This window comes from Chrysemys picta, chromosome 1, assembly GCF_011386835.1.
Source record: "Chrysemys picta bellii isolate R12L10 chromosome 1, ASM1138683v2, whole genome shotgun sequence".
Taxonomy (NCBI): domain Eukaryota; kingdom Metazoa; phylum Chordata; order Testudines; family Emydidae; genus Chrysemys; species Chrysemys picta.
The window spans coordinates 113,846,330-113,858,663 of NC_088791.1; the positions used below are offsets into that span (position 1 = coordinate 113,846,330).

At 48.2% G+C, this 12,334-nt stretch overlaps 1 protein-coding gene across 3 annotated transcripts in view; it reads left to right on the forward strand.

Annotated features, from left to right (window-relative positions):
• Positions 1-1,909: 1,909 nt before the first annotated feature.
• The window catches only part of BPGM (bisphosphoglycerate mutase), a 35,411-nt gene continuing 24,986 nt past the window's right edge, over positions 1,910-12,334 (forward strand). Inside the window, exon 1 of one of the 3 annotated variants that reach the window (XM_065567145.1) lies at positions 1,910-2,053. The gene's annotated coding sequence lies outside the window, so the exon portion shown is untranslated. The remainder of the gene's footprint in view (positions 2,054-12,334) is intronic. The other 2 variants (XM_065567141.1, XM_065567122.1) reach the window with 2 other exon arrangements.

Sequence of the window (12,334 nt, forward strand, 5' to 3'; positions counted from 1 at the left end):
ACCTGACAGTTCACCTATCAATACGACCCGCTGCAGTCTCCCCATTAACCAGTTCCTTATCCACCTCTGGATTTTCATATCGATCCCCATCTTTTCTAATTTAACCAATAATTGCTCGTGCGGTACAGTATCAAACGCTTTACTGAAATCAAGGTATATTAGGTCCACCGCATTTCCCTTATCTAATAAGTCTGTTACTTTCTCAAAGAAGGAGATCAGATTGATTTGGCACGATCTGCCTTTGGTAAAACCATGTTGTAATTTGTCTTATTTTCTTATTAATGGCAAAGCCATACTGGACAGATTTTGCCATCAGACAGATCCATTGGGTTGATCTCAAGTCAACGTCTTATCTGGTGTATCCTGGGGTGAGTGACTTGTGACTGGGAATCTATAGGATTCTCTCACACTTGAGCTAAGTGTTAATAACCGTAATAGTTAGCGTTTATGACACTTATGAAGTTACAACAGTATAAAACTAGTGTGAGGAGGATCAGGCCTGCTGTGTTTAACATACCAGTTCTAACAGGTACAAAAGCATGGGCATATGCAATACACAGTAATCAGCCCCTTGATGTCTACTTGGGTTTCTCAAATCAGGCTGTCTCTACTACAGGGGTTGTGTCAGAGCACTGTCATAGAAAAACTCATTGACATGCAAGGTCAACTTCTGTGCTTTTGACCACATTCAGGGGAAAATATTGTAATAAATCCATGGACAGTACTATACGTACTTGCCAGAAAGTTCATATTTAACCCAGTTTCCACTTTTTGTCGTAATATTAAAGTAATCAAACTTTTAAATAACCCTCCCCATAATGGATCACTATTTTGTGGTGGAGAGAGATGAGTGCAGACAAGCCCCTATTTTGTCCTTTGTGGGTTCCCCATCTGCCACCCCCGTAATCAAATTTCACTGGAGTTCTCTTTTCTGTCTTTGTTTTTGTTTGCCCAGATTCTAGCATTAGAGCACAGCAAAAATATATCAGTACTATCCAGTCTGTTTTTTACAGACTTATCATGACTAGACTCAACACTATCCCCTCCCTTTCTTTGCTCAGAGAAGCCCTTTAAGCTTATCAAGCCTCTGACAGTCTTTTACTGACGTCTGGATGTTTTTCAGAGAAAAAAAGTTGTCAAAAACAACTGAAATAAATTCACTCTCAGTGTTGTGGCACTGGAAATATAGAAATGCAAAACAACAAATGTAAAAAAAAAAAAGTTAACACCTCTGACCCTTCAAAATGGTTCCATTTCTGGTTCAAAAAAATGGGCAACAATTTGGTCTTGGTGGTGAATGTTGGTTTTCCTGAATTAGTTCACTTTTCCATAGTGTTGGACTACAGTATCGCTTATTTTATATTGACTGTCTTGCAGTTGCTTTGGAATCTAATATCTAAGCATATGATTCAGGAAAGCATTTAAGCACATGCTTAAATCTCATTGAGGTCAACGCTTAAAATTCAGCTTGTGTCTAAATGCTTTCTGGAATGAGGGTCTTATTCCACACACACATCACCCTACTATCTGAATCCATGTTATCTGCATTATATAAAGGCATTTATTTGTCATGGCTCCAGTTCTGCATTCTTTCACCACACTGGCAACTTTGTGCACAAGGAATGTAAGTTTTGCCCCATGTGTCTATTTTTTGCCTGGGGTATGCAGAAATGTAATCCTTTTCAAGTTAAGGTTTCAGATGAATACTGTGATACAGCAGGGCCAGAGGGCAGCAGGAGAGTGATCTTATTGGGTGCTGGGAAGTGGGCGGGCACAAGCCCCAGGATCAGAGCCTTATTCCCTGTAGACTAAGGAGAGGTTACTACAGGTTAATTAGAACACCTGGAGCCAGTAAAGGCCCTGCCCAAGACCGAATGAAAACCCCTGCTTCAGTCAGACAGGAGGAGGGAAGGAGAACTGATCATGGTTTGGAGATGTACTGGTGTTGACCAGAGGATTAGAGTACCAAGGGAAGGGAAACCCTGTCCAAGGAGGACAGAGGAACTCCCCCAGCATAGAGGACTGAGAGAAACCCTGCTCAAGGGGAAAGAGGGTAAGAAGCCTGTGAAACTGAAAGTGCTGGGACCAGAGTAGGGGGCAATCCTGGGGCCCTTTGCCTCTCTCTCCCCCACCAGGGCACTTATGAAGCCCAAGAATAGGGGCAGGGCGGTGCCCTGACCCACCACACCAAGGAAAAGCATGGGACCTACCACAATAGCACTGGCCATTTACCACAATGTGTTGCGATGTCTTGGATATTTTCTGGGGGACTTTTTCACAGCAGAATGAAGTTTCCATGGTAACTTTAGAACTACCTCTCTCTCACCAATAGAAGTTGGCCCAATAAAAGATATTACCTTGCCCACCTTGTTTCTCTAATATCCTGGTACGGACACAGCATACTTGTCCAAGTTTTACAAATATATGCTCTGAAATCTGCCTTGGTAAATATTAAGGATGTTTTAAATAAATCAGAAAATCCCTAGTCTCATGTTTAAATGGTAATAACAATTTAGCTAGATTCCCATTTATTTGAAAATTTCTTTTGGAAGCTCTCAGACTTGAAATGTCTCAACTGCATTAACTATGGTTTTAAAAATGATCAGATTTTTTTTTAAATCAAAGTTTAACTTTAGTTAAACTGATGCCTTGTGCCAAAATGTCTTTATACTGCCTGAAAAAAAAAATACCAGTGGCATGCATAAAATAGGCTGAAGGATGACCTCCTTCCATGGATGCATGATGCAATGAATTTGTATTATATTTATAGGAATAATTGTGAAACTAGAACTAGATTTTAACGTTTGGATTCAGGAACATACCTGATGTAAGATATATGGGTGTTTCTGGGGCTTTGCTGTTATAATCAATAAGACCATTAGTCTCATATTGCACAGACAAATTCTGCTCTTAGTTAGGTTGATGTAAATCTGGAAATATTCCATTGAAATCAGTGGAATTCCCAATTGTTTACACCAGATTAATTGAAGGAAGAATTTAGCCAGCGGTGGGTAGAATCCTAGCGTTACTCAAATCAGTGGGAGTTTTGCCATTGACTTCAACAGGGACAGGGTTTCACCCTGTGTGTATTGTTTAGACATTAGCTCAAATGGCAGAATCAGCATCTGGATCAAGACTATTAATCCCCTGAAGTTCAGAGTTGCAAGAACCTGGGGTTTGAGGTAAGCCCCAGAGATGGGGGCTCACCTCTGAAATTCAATTCCAGATTTGGGTTCAGATTCTAACATGTACATGCAAATATCAATGGTGATTGGATGTGGCGTCTCACTGAACATATCTATTTATTGCTTAGTCTACTGTTTGGTAGAGGAGATGATGCAATGAAATTTATATTGTTGCCTACAAATATTAGAGCTGCAATCCTGCTAACAAATGCAGGGCTGGTTTGACAGTTTACTCATGCACTTTTTGTTTTGTTTCAACTGAGATTGACCTGATTTTAACCTCACACTTAGATGAATTTTTAAAAAGCAGTTGTCACAAGGTGCTGCACTCACTGCTGGTGCACCTCCTACTGGCTGCATGTAGGGATTAGCTCTGCCAGGCCACTGCCCCTTCCTGTGGTTGCACTCCATCACTCTGACTTTGAGTTTCAGGACTCAACTCTTCCTGCTTTGTGGCTTGGCCCTCTGGCCAGGTCACTGTACTTTTCCCCTTCCGGGGTGTGTGCGCATCTATGCCCTGGTCTACACTACAAGTTAAGATCGAATTTAGCAGCGTTAGATCGATTTAGCCCTGCAGCCGTCCACATGACGAAGCCATTTTTATCGACTTAAAAGGCTCTTAAAATTGATTTCTGTACTCCTCCCCGACGAGGGGATTAGCACTGAAATCGACCCTGCTGGGTCGAATTTGGGGTAGTGTGGACGCAATTCGACGGTATTGGCCTCTGGGAGCCATCCCAGAGTGCTCCCTTGTGACCGCTCTGGACAGCGCTCTCAACTCAGATGCACTGGCCAGGTAGACAGGAAAAGCCCCGTGAACTTTTGAATTTAATTTCCTGTTTGGCCACCGTGGCGAGCTGATCAGCACAGGTGACCATGGAGTTCCAGAATCGCAAAAGAGCTCCAGCATGGACCGAACGGGAGGTAATGGATCTGATCGCTGTACGGGGAGAGGAATCTGTGCTATCAGAACTCCGTTCTAAAAGGCTAAATGATTAAGCGCAGCCAGACACTAGGGTGGTTAGAAGAGTGCAGCAGGGCACGCTGCGCATCAGAGAAGCTTTGAAAACCAGTTTCATGACTGGCCAGGTTATGGTGTGACAGTTCTGTTTGTTTCTCCTTGATTGGAAAAAAAAAATGGAGATATCCCATCTCCTAGAACTGGAAGGGACCTTGAAAGGTCATCGAGTCCAGCCCCCTGCCTTCACTAGCAGGACCAAGTTCTAGCAACCCACCCCTTGGTTCACTCTACTTCCCTGTAAGCCAACCACCCTCTCCTTAAAGAAGGGAATGACCTGGAGTCACTCCCATTTATGTCCAGGCACCCCTGACTGATCTCACCGAGGCCAGCCAGGAGGAACCAGAAGACAGCAGCAGATGGTACAATACAGCTGCTAACCATCTTTGCTAACTTGCAAAGGCAAGGAGCTGCTGCTGTGTAGCACTGCAGTACCGTGTCTGCCAGCAGCACCTAGGAGACGTATGGTGACGGTGAGCTGAGCGGGCTCCATGCTTGCCGTGCTATGCCGTCTGCACGGGTAACCCAGGAAAAAAGGTGAGAAACGATTTTTTGCTGTTGCTTTCATGGGGGAGGAGGGCCTGATGACATGTACCCAGAACCACCCGGGACAATGTTTTTGCCCCATCAGGCATTGGGAGCTCAACCCAGAATTCCAATGGGTGGCGGAGATTGCGGGAACTGTGGGATAGCTACCCACAGTGCAACGCTCCGAAAGTCTACGCTAGCCTCGGTACTGTGGATGCACTCCACCGACTTAATGGTCTTAAGTGGGGAGACACACAATCGTCTGTATCAAATCGATTTCTAAAAAATCGACATATTAAATCGACCTAATTTCGTAGAGTAGACATACCCTCTGTCTCTCAGGACCCACGGTCCCAGGCAGCTATCCTCTCACTGTGCCTTAATGGTGCAGCTTCCCCAGTGGCTGCTAGGGGAACCCAGGTCTGTCCTCTACACTGGGTTCCAGCCCAGGGACCCTACAGGTAGCAGTCAAGGTTGTCATAGTCCTATCCCTTACTGCTGTATCCCTGGGCTGCTTCCTATTTTACCCTGCCAGTGACTGAGCCTGCCTCTCTCTGCAGCCTTCTTCTACTCTCAGCCAGTGGGCTTTATACTGGCCCCTATTCCTTTCCAGGTATGCTTCCTCTTTAATTAACCTTCATTACTCCCTGGCTCCTCCTCCAGGTGAAGCCAAGGTGGCTAATGGGTTCACCTAGCCACTTTAACCCCTTCAGGGCTTATGTGGGCTGAGCACCCCATCCCAATCTGGCATGTTTTATTACCTTCTGAATGGATTTATTGTATTGTTTTGTTTGAGGCATAAAGCAAGTCTGTTAAAGTTGTTGACACCACATTTGTTATCGTTCTTTTATTACACCAGCATGATCAGAGTCCCACTGTGCTAGGCACTCTGCAAACGCGGACTGAAATATGGTCCCTGTCCTGAAGAGCATACCCTCTAACTAATGCAAGACAATGGGAAAGCTGGTGGTGTGCGGAGACCACTGCCTAGCTTGCTGACCAGTATTGTCTGACTAGTAGCTGTGAGCCTGTGCTGTCACAATTTGTGCAATTTGTAAAGTGTTGTGTGAGTAGTTTCAAAGAACTGTGGCAGTTGAGCCTGTAATTCACCAGCTGTGCAGTCTCCCTCATACAGTGTCATTGGCTGTAGCATGCAAATGAGCTGTAGAGTGAGGGTGCAATTACTTGCATTACCTCTGATATCACAATGGTCTAGGACTCTTGGCTTGGCATAGGTACATGCCTTGCTGCTGCATTGGTGTCATTTGTAAAGTCAAAATGGCTGAGAACTTAAAAATTGGACAGTAATAGAGTGCAAGGCCCAGTGATGATTGAACCTGGTGATATTCTGAACAAAAAGAGCCTCAGCCATGCTTGTAGTTGCTCCCATCGTTTCATGCTGACTCAACAGATGTTCTAGGCTTCAGAGTGACACACAGAGTGACAAACCTGAAATCTTATAATATAAATTGTTTCCTTATACTCCTCCCTATCTGTCAGTATCCATCCATCCAATATTGAGATTATAAGCCCCCCAGGGCAGGGACTGTCTTTTTGTTCTGTTTGTACAGTGCCTATCACAATGGGGTCTTGGTCCATGACCAGGGTTCCTTAGTGCTATGGTAATAAAATAGTTAATAATTAATTAAATTTAATATTTGGATGTAACAAACAATCAGAAGAACTGAGGCAGATCCTGGTGCTATGACAATATACTCCAGCTGAGGATCTGTGCCCACAGAAAGGTCAGCTGTGTGCTCAGCTGGATGAGTGGGTCTGGAAGAAGACGGGGATGTTTTAGTCTAGTTTGGGAACAGCGTTCTGGAAGAAAATCATGAAGGTGCTTGTGAGAAAAATGAACAAATGGGTGATTTAGGCTGGTATCACTAGCGGGGCAGAGCGGTGATGTAATAAGATACAAGAGTGCATAAATAGGGAGGTGCAAAGGTGTGCAGGGACTTAAAGGTAAGGGCAAGAAACTTGTATTGGATGTGGGAGAGAAGGGGGAACCAGTGGAAGGGGATAAGATCAGAATGATGGGGCATGGAGATGATCTTAGCCACTAGTATTTTCAGTGGAGGTGAGGGAAGTGAAGGGGGTGTCAGGAAGTCTGGATAATAGGTGATTATAGTAACAAGGAGGAGATGACATTGGCTTGGTTGAGAGTTTTAGCAGTGTGGGCAGAGAGAAACGGCTGGGTCTTAAAGATGTTGAGGGAAAATTGCCAAATGTGGGACACTGTTTGGATGTGCAGTCCAGCAAGAGATGGAGTCAAAGGACTTGTCTACACAGTGAGTTGGGGCGCAGCAAGCTAGGGTGTGAATCTACAGTGCACCAGCTTGTCATGCAGCAATGTCCTGTGTGGACACTGCGACAGAGCAGTGAAAGTTCCAGAGTGCGGCTGGCTTACTACTACTTGAAAACTTTGAATGCCAAGCCATATTCCAGGACTTTCAGTGCACTGCACCAATGTCCACACAGGATGTTACTGCATGGAAAGTAACTGCAGATTCACACTCTGGCACGCAACACAGTACGGTGCTGTGTAGACAAGCCTGAAGAGAATGCCTTGGTCACAGGTCTGAGTGACAGGGAGGATGGGAGTGTTTAACTGTGCCTGAGGAAAGAGGGAGATGTGGAGGATTTGGGAGTGAAGACCAGGAGTTGGTGGCAAAAAAATCCAAGCGATGTCAGAATGAGATGCACCCAGAGGCAGGATTTGGGCAAAGAAAGCCCCTTTTAAAATTGGAAACTCTGTAATGATGACTGTTCATGTGTCAAAAATAGTTTGGTATCTAGGTACAGTGCGTTCCAAAAATAACTGAGAAAATATCAAGGGGGTAGAAATTAGTCAGCAGAGAATGATGAATATTTTGACAAATGTGAACAATATACAACTTATTCTACTATTTTCCTCCTAATTTTATTTCCTTCTATTTCTACTCTTCTTCATTCTTCTCTTACTACTCTTATTTATAATATGATTGCATCGGTATCTGCATGAAACATGATCTGATGAGAAAAGGACTTTCCTAAATCATTTGTACCCTAAAAATTCCAAGTGAGAGAAGCTGTTATGTCCTGGAAAGGTTCCAGTTTGAAGACCTGGGGGCGGAACAGTCTAGCTGTTCTGAGAGATAATGGCCACCAACTGAGTGAAACTGGGTGGAGCAAGAGTAACGAATGGCAATACGGGCCAGATCCTTGTGCAGGTAAAACTCAAATTGAAGTATATTGAAGTATTTTTATTATGTTAATGAAATTATCTGGTAAAAAGGCTGGTAATATGCAGTGATAACAGTTATATTTAATGGCTGTGTAGGTCCTGGCTAATGGCATGAGTTGATGTCTAATTAGTTTAGATTATGACTGTATATGGCATATAATGGTTGCTTTCAATTGTTTATGTAGTCAATGGTGGCAGTATATCCCATACAGTGTATAAACACAACCTCTTGTGTATATATCCAGCCTCTAGTGTATTTCTTCTTGCAAAGTGAACTGAGCAACTTGAAAGGTGCACTGCCATATTAAAAATCAAAGTGCTAATATGTATGTGCACCACTGTCCTCTCTGAGATGGATTCAGAACTGCTTGGCTTTTGTCATAGGCCCTATCCTTTGTCAGAGGCCCTATCCTTCTCCATGGTTAATGGAGATTCAAGTGGGGTAGCTGAAGAGGTGTATGGAGAATGCACATCTTACTACCTCCAGTTGCATGGAAATTAGTCAGAAAAGGTACAACAGCAGCAAGCTTTATTATGCTTTCCCAGCAGCTCCCACTCTTGGAACCAGCCAAACAAGGGGGTGTACTGGGTACGATGGCTTCATTGGGGCCAAGGGGGTAAGGGATTGCTGGAGGCCAGAGTTGGTGCTGAGGCACAGGGACTCCAGGCAGATGGCCCCCATCTCCCATGGATTTGTACAGATGCCCTGGCATTTGCCAGATTTGGGGATGGGGCCCCAATGTCTTTTCCAAGGAAAGGTTTGTATAAAACCCTACTTGTGATGTGAAAATATGGAGGTGATCTCAGTGAAGGATTCTAGTGGAGGTTTCCTCCCCCTGATTTGTGTCTTGTGCATTTTTGCACAGGATGGGATGATTGGGACCCAGGACCTGGATCTGTTCTCTTTCTATCACTTCTCTGCTCATACTCATAGATATTTCATTGGCATACATTCCTCGCTATCTTTAACTGGCAGTAGGACATGTGTTAACGCTTTGATACAGCAGAGGGATCTGTCTGAGCAAACTTGGGTTCCCCATAGAGCCCCACTGCCAGGCCCAAGGTTCAGCCCGTGTGGGACTGACTGAAATCGGGGCCTAGATATGTGCATAAATGGGTCTGCTCACCACGCCTACATTCTGTTGCTTTTATTTGGGAGGTGTAATATCATTTTTTTTTTAAACCTCCTTATTGCAGTTATGGGATGTAAATCATACTCATCAGCATCCAGATGCAAGGAGGGAAGAGGCTGGTGTTGATTTGCATTCATTGGGTTGTTTCCTGGAAGGGTTATGATTTGTTTTCTCCTTTCAGGTTGTTTGTTTGTTTATTGCAAGGTAAGGTTTGATTGTGCCATTTAGACATAACCCTGCATTAGGGGCTGTGCAAAGTAGCCCTGCCCCACTGGCAGTACTGGAAACATTCTCTCCAAGAGAGACAGAATGCCTCCCAGAGCTCCCCCGTGTACAGTGGGAATGAACACACTGCAGTGCCCCTTTAGGAGGTGTACGATGCTCCCCATCTCAAGGAGGCTGGCCAACTCCACTGGCTGGCATGAAAGAGGAGGGTGGGGTTATGGCGCTGCCTCTCTGGAATGCTGTGCACCCCCAGGGAGTAGTTAGGGGATGATTCATGTGTTTCCCTGAGACTGCATTTCTGCCCTGTCCTTAGGCAGACTACCCAAAATGGGGAGATGCTCTTTACTCCCCTCCCTCCCCCGGCTGCACAGACACAGACACAGTGGGGGATCTAGCCCTTAAAAATGTCAAAAATAAACCCATCTTTTCTTCTGAGCCCACATTAGTCCCCATACTCCCTTTATTTGGCTGGCCCCAGATCTTTTTCTGCAGCTTCTTGCCCTGCTTTGACCATTAGGAATCTGAATTTTGTCTTTTTCAGTTTCACATATTTTTATTTAGCCTGGGACAAATCCAGTGTCACTTTTATCTCTCTTGTGCCTCTATGTCCTTAGTTTACAACAGGCACAGCCAACCTACAGCTCTTGAGGCTTTAAAATGTGGCCATTGAAAGGCTTCTGTCTTAAGAAGAAAATGTGCATTTGATTCCAAATGGAAAATGTGTCCTGCGGGTTTTAATGGGCAGTGTTTGAATCAGGCCTACTATTGCTATGGAGACGAAGATGGTGCCTCCTTCCTCCTGACAGCCTCCCAGCGTCGCTGCTGTTCCTTCCTTGCTCCAGCTGCTCCATTTGTTTGTTTGTTTGATTCTGAATCAACAGAGCCTCATGGATACGAACGTAGCTAAGATGGTGTAACTGGTAACATTCCAAACCACTGTTGCCAATTCTGGAGATTTTGGTCTCTGTTGGAGCCAGTCTCCCATGACAAGAAGATCCGGCCCTCAAGCAAATGTGAGCTCTGCTTCGGGAAATCTCCCCCTATTCCGCTGCCTTCCCCAATTCCTAGCATGAGCTTCCTGGGCAAGAACAGCCAACTAGAGATGCTGCAGGAAGCCCTCAGATAGGGTTACCATACGTCCTCTTTTTCCCGTACATGTCCGGCTTTTCGGCAGTCAAACCCCCATCCGGAGGGAATTGCCAAAAAGCTGAACATGTCCGGGAAAATGGCGGCTCTGCTCCTCCCCTGACTCTTCGGCTCTGTTTAAGAGCCGGGCTGCCCGAGTGCTACCGGCTTCGGGCAGCCCCCGTGCCTCTGGACCCTGCGCCGCCGGAGCCTGGGAGGGGAAGTGCCCGGCTGGGGGCGCAGGGTCCGGAGGCATGGGGGCTGCCCGAAGCCCGAGCGCTACCGGCTTCACGGTTTGCCGGGCAGCCCCCAGACCCTGCGCCCCCGGCTGGGCGCTTCCCCTCCCGGGCTCCAGCTGCGCTGGGGAAGTGCCGGCCGGGGGCGCAGGGTCTGGGGGCTGCCCAGCAAACCGTGAAGCCGGTAGCGCTCGGGCAGCCCTTTCCGCGTGGCTGGGAGTGGGAGGGAGGAGGGGGCAGAGTTAGGGTGGGGAAGGGGTGGAGTTGGGGCGGGGCTAGGGGTGGGGAAATGGGCGGGGTCAGGGCCTGTGGAGGGTCCTCTTTTTTTTATTTATTAGATATGGTAACCCTACCCTCAGAGCTTTCACTCTGTCCTTGTTCCCCTGGGCAGGGGCCTGTGTGTTTGTGTGGAGAGAGTACCCAATACATTCTCACAGCAGGAGAGGAAGATTGCAAAAAAGATCCCAGCAGCTCAGGGTATTTGGCTCCATTTCCCCATCTCCTGTGAAAAATGGGTAGGTCTCCTCCCTCCCTCTAAAATCCATCCCTGCAACTCCAGCCCTGGGGTGGGTTGGGATAATCCCTGGAGCTGTAGGAGGGGCAGAGGTAGGGACAGATGTGGGGTGCACAATTAATTACTAGTCTGAGGGGCACAGAATGACTTTGAATTTTGGGGTTTGGGGGAAGCTGGAAGCTTAGGGTTACCATATTTTGTGCCTCCTAATGGAGGACACTCCCCGGGGCCCCGGCCCCGCCCACGCCCCCCGCCCCAACTCCGCCCCCTCCCAAAGTCTCCGCCCCCTCCCCTGCTTCCCGCGAACATTTAATTCGCGGGAAGCCTGAAGCAGGTAAGGGGGGTGTGTGGGGGGGAGGAGGCGCGGCCCAGGCTGGCCCCCCAGCGGCTCCAGCCTGGGTCGGCTCGGGCCCTGGGGTGCCGGCCCCAGCCGACCACCCCCGGCGGCCCGGCGCACCCCCCGGCTCCCCAACCCCGCGGGCCCGGCTCCCGGCTCCCCGACCCCGGCCCGGCTCCCCGACCCCGCGGGCCCGGCCCGGCTCCCCGACCCCGCGGGCCCGGCCCGGCTCCCCGACCCCGCGGGCCCGGCCCGGCCCCCCGACCCCGGGCCCGCGGGCCCGGCTCCCGGCTCCCCAACCCCGCGGGTCCAGCCCGGCTCCCCGACCCCGGCCCGGCTCCCCGACCCCGCGGGCCCGGCTCCCGGCCCCGCGGGCCCGGACCGGCTCCCCGACCCCGGCTCCCGGCCCCGCGGGCCCGGACCCTGGCCCCGGCCCCGCGCCCGGCCCGGACACCGGCACCGCGACCCTGGCCCGGACCCCGGCCCGGCACTATGCCCCCGGCCCCGCGACCCCGGCCCCAGACAAAGAGGCCCCGGCCGAGCCTCCCGATTTTCCCGGACATGCCCGGCTTTTGGGGATTTCCCCCCGGACGGGGATTTGAGCCCCCAAAAGCCGGACATGTCCGGGAAAATCTGGACGTATGGTAACCCTATGGAAGCTTGACATCATCAAACAGCATTTCATACAAACCCATTGTTTGTTGATTTTAGCTGGGGCTTCTGCAGCAGGGGCCATGTGAGAGAGATGTTAAAACTCTGACTGCCTCACACACATTAGGAGTGGGCTGCGGTGGGGGTTCAAAAACC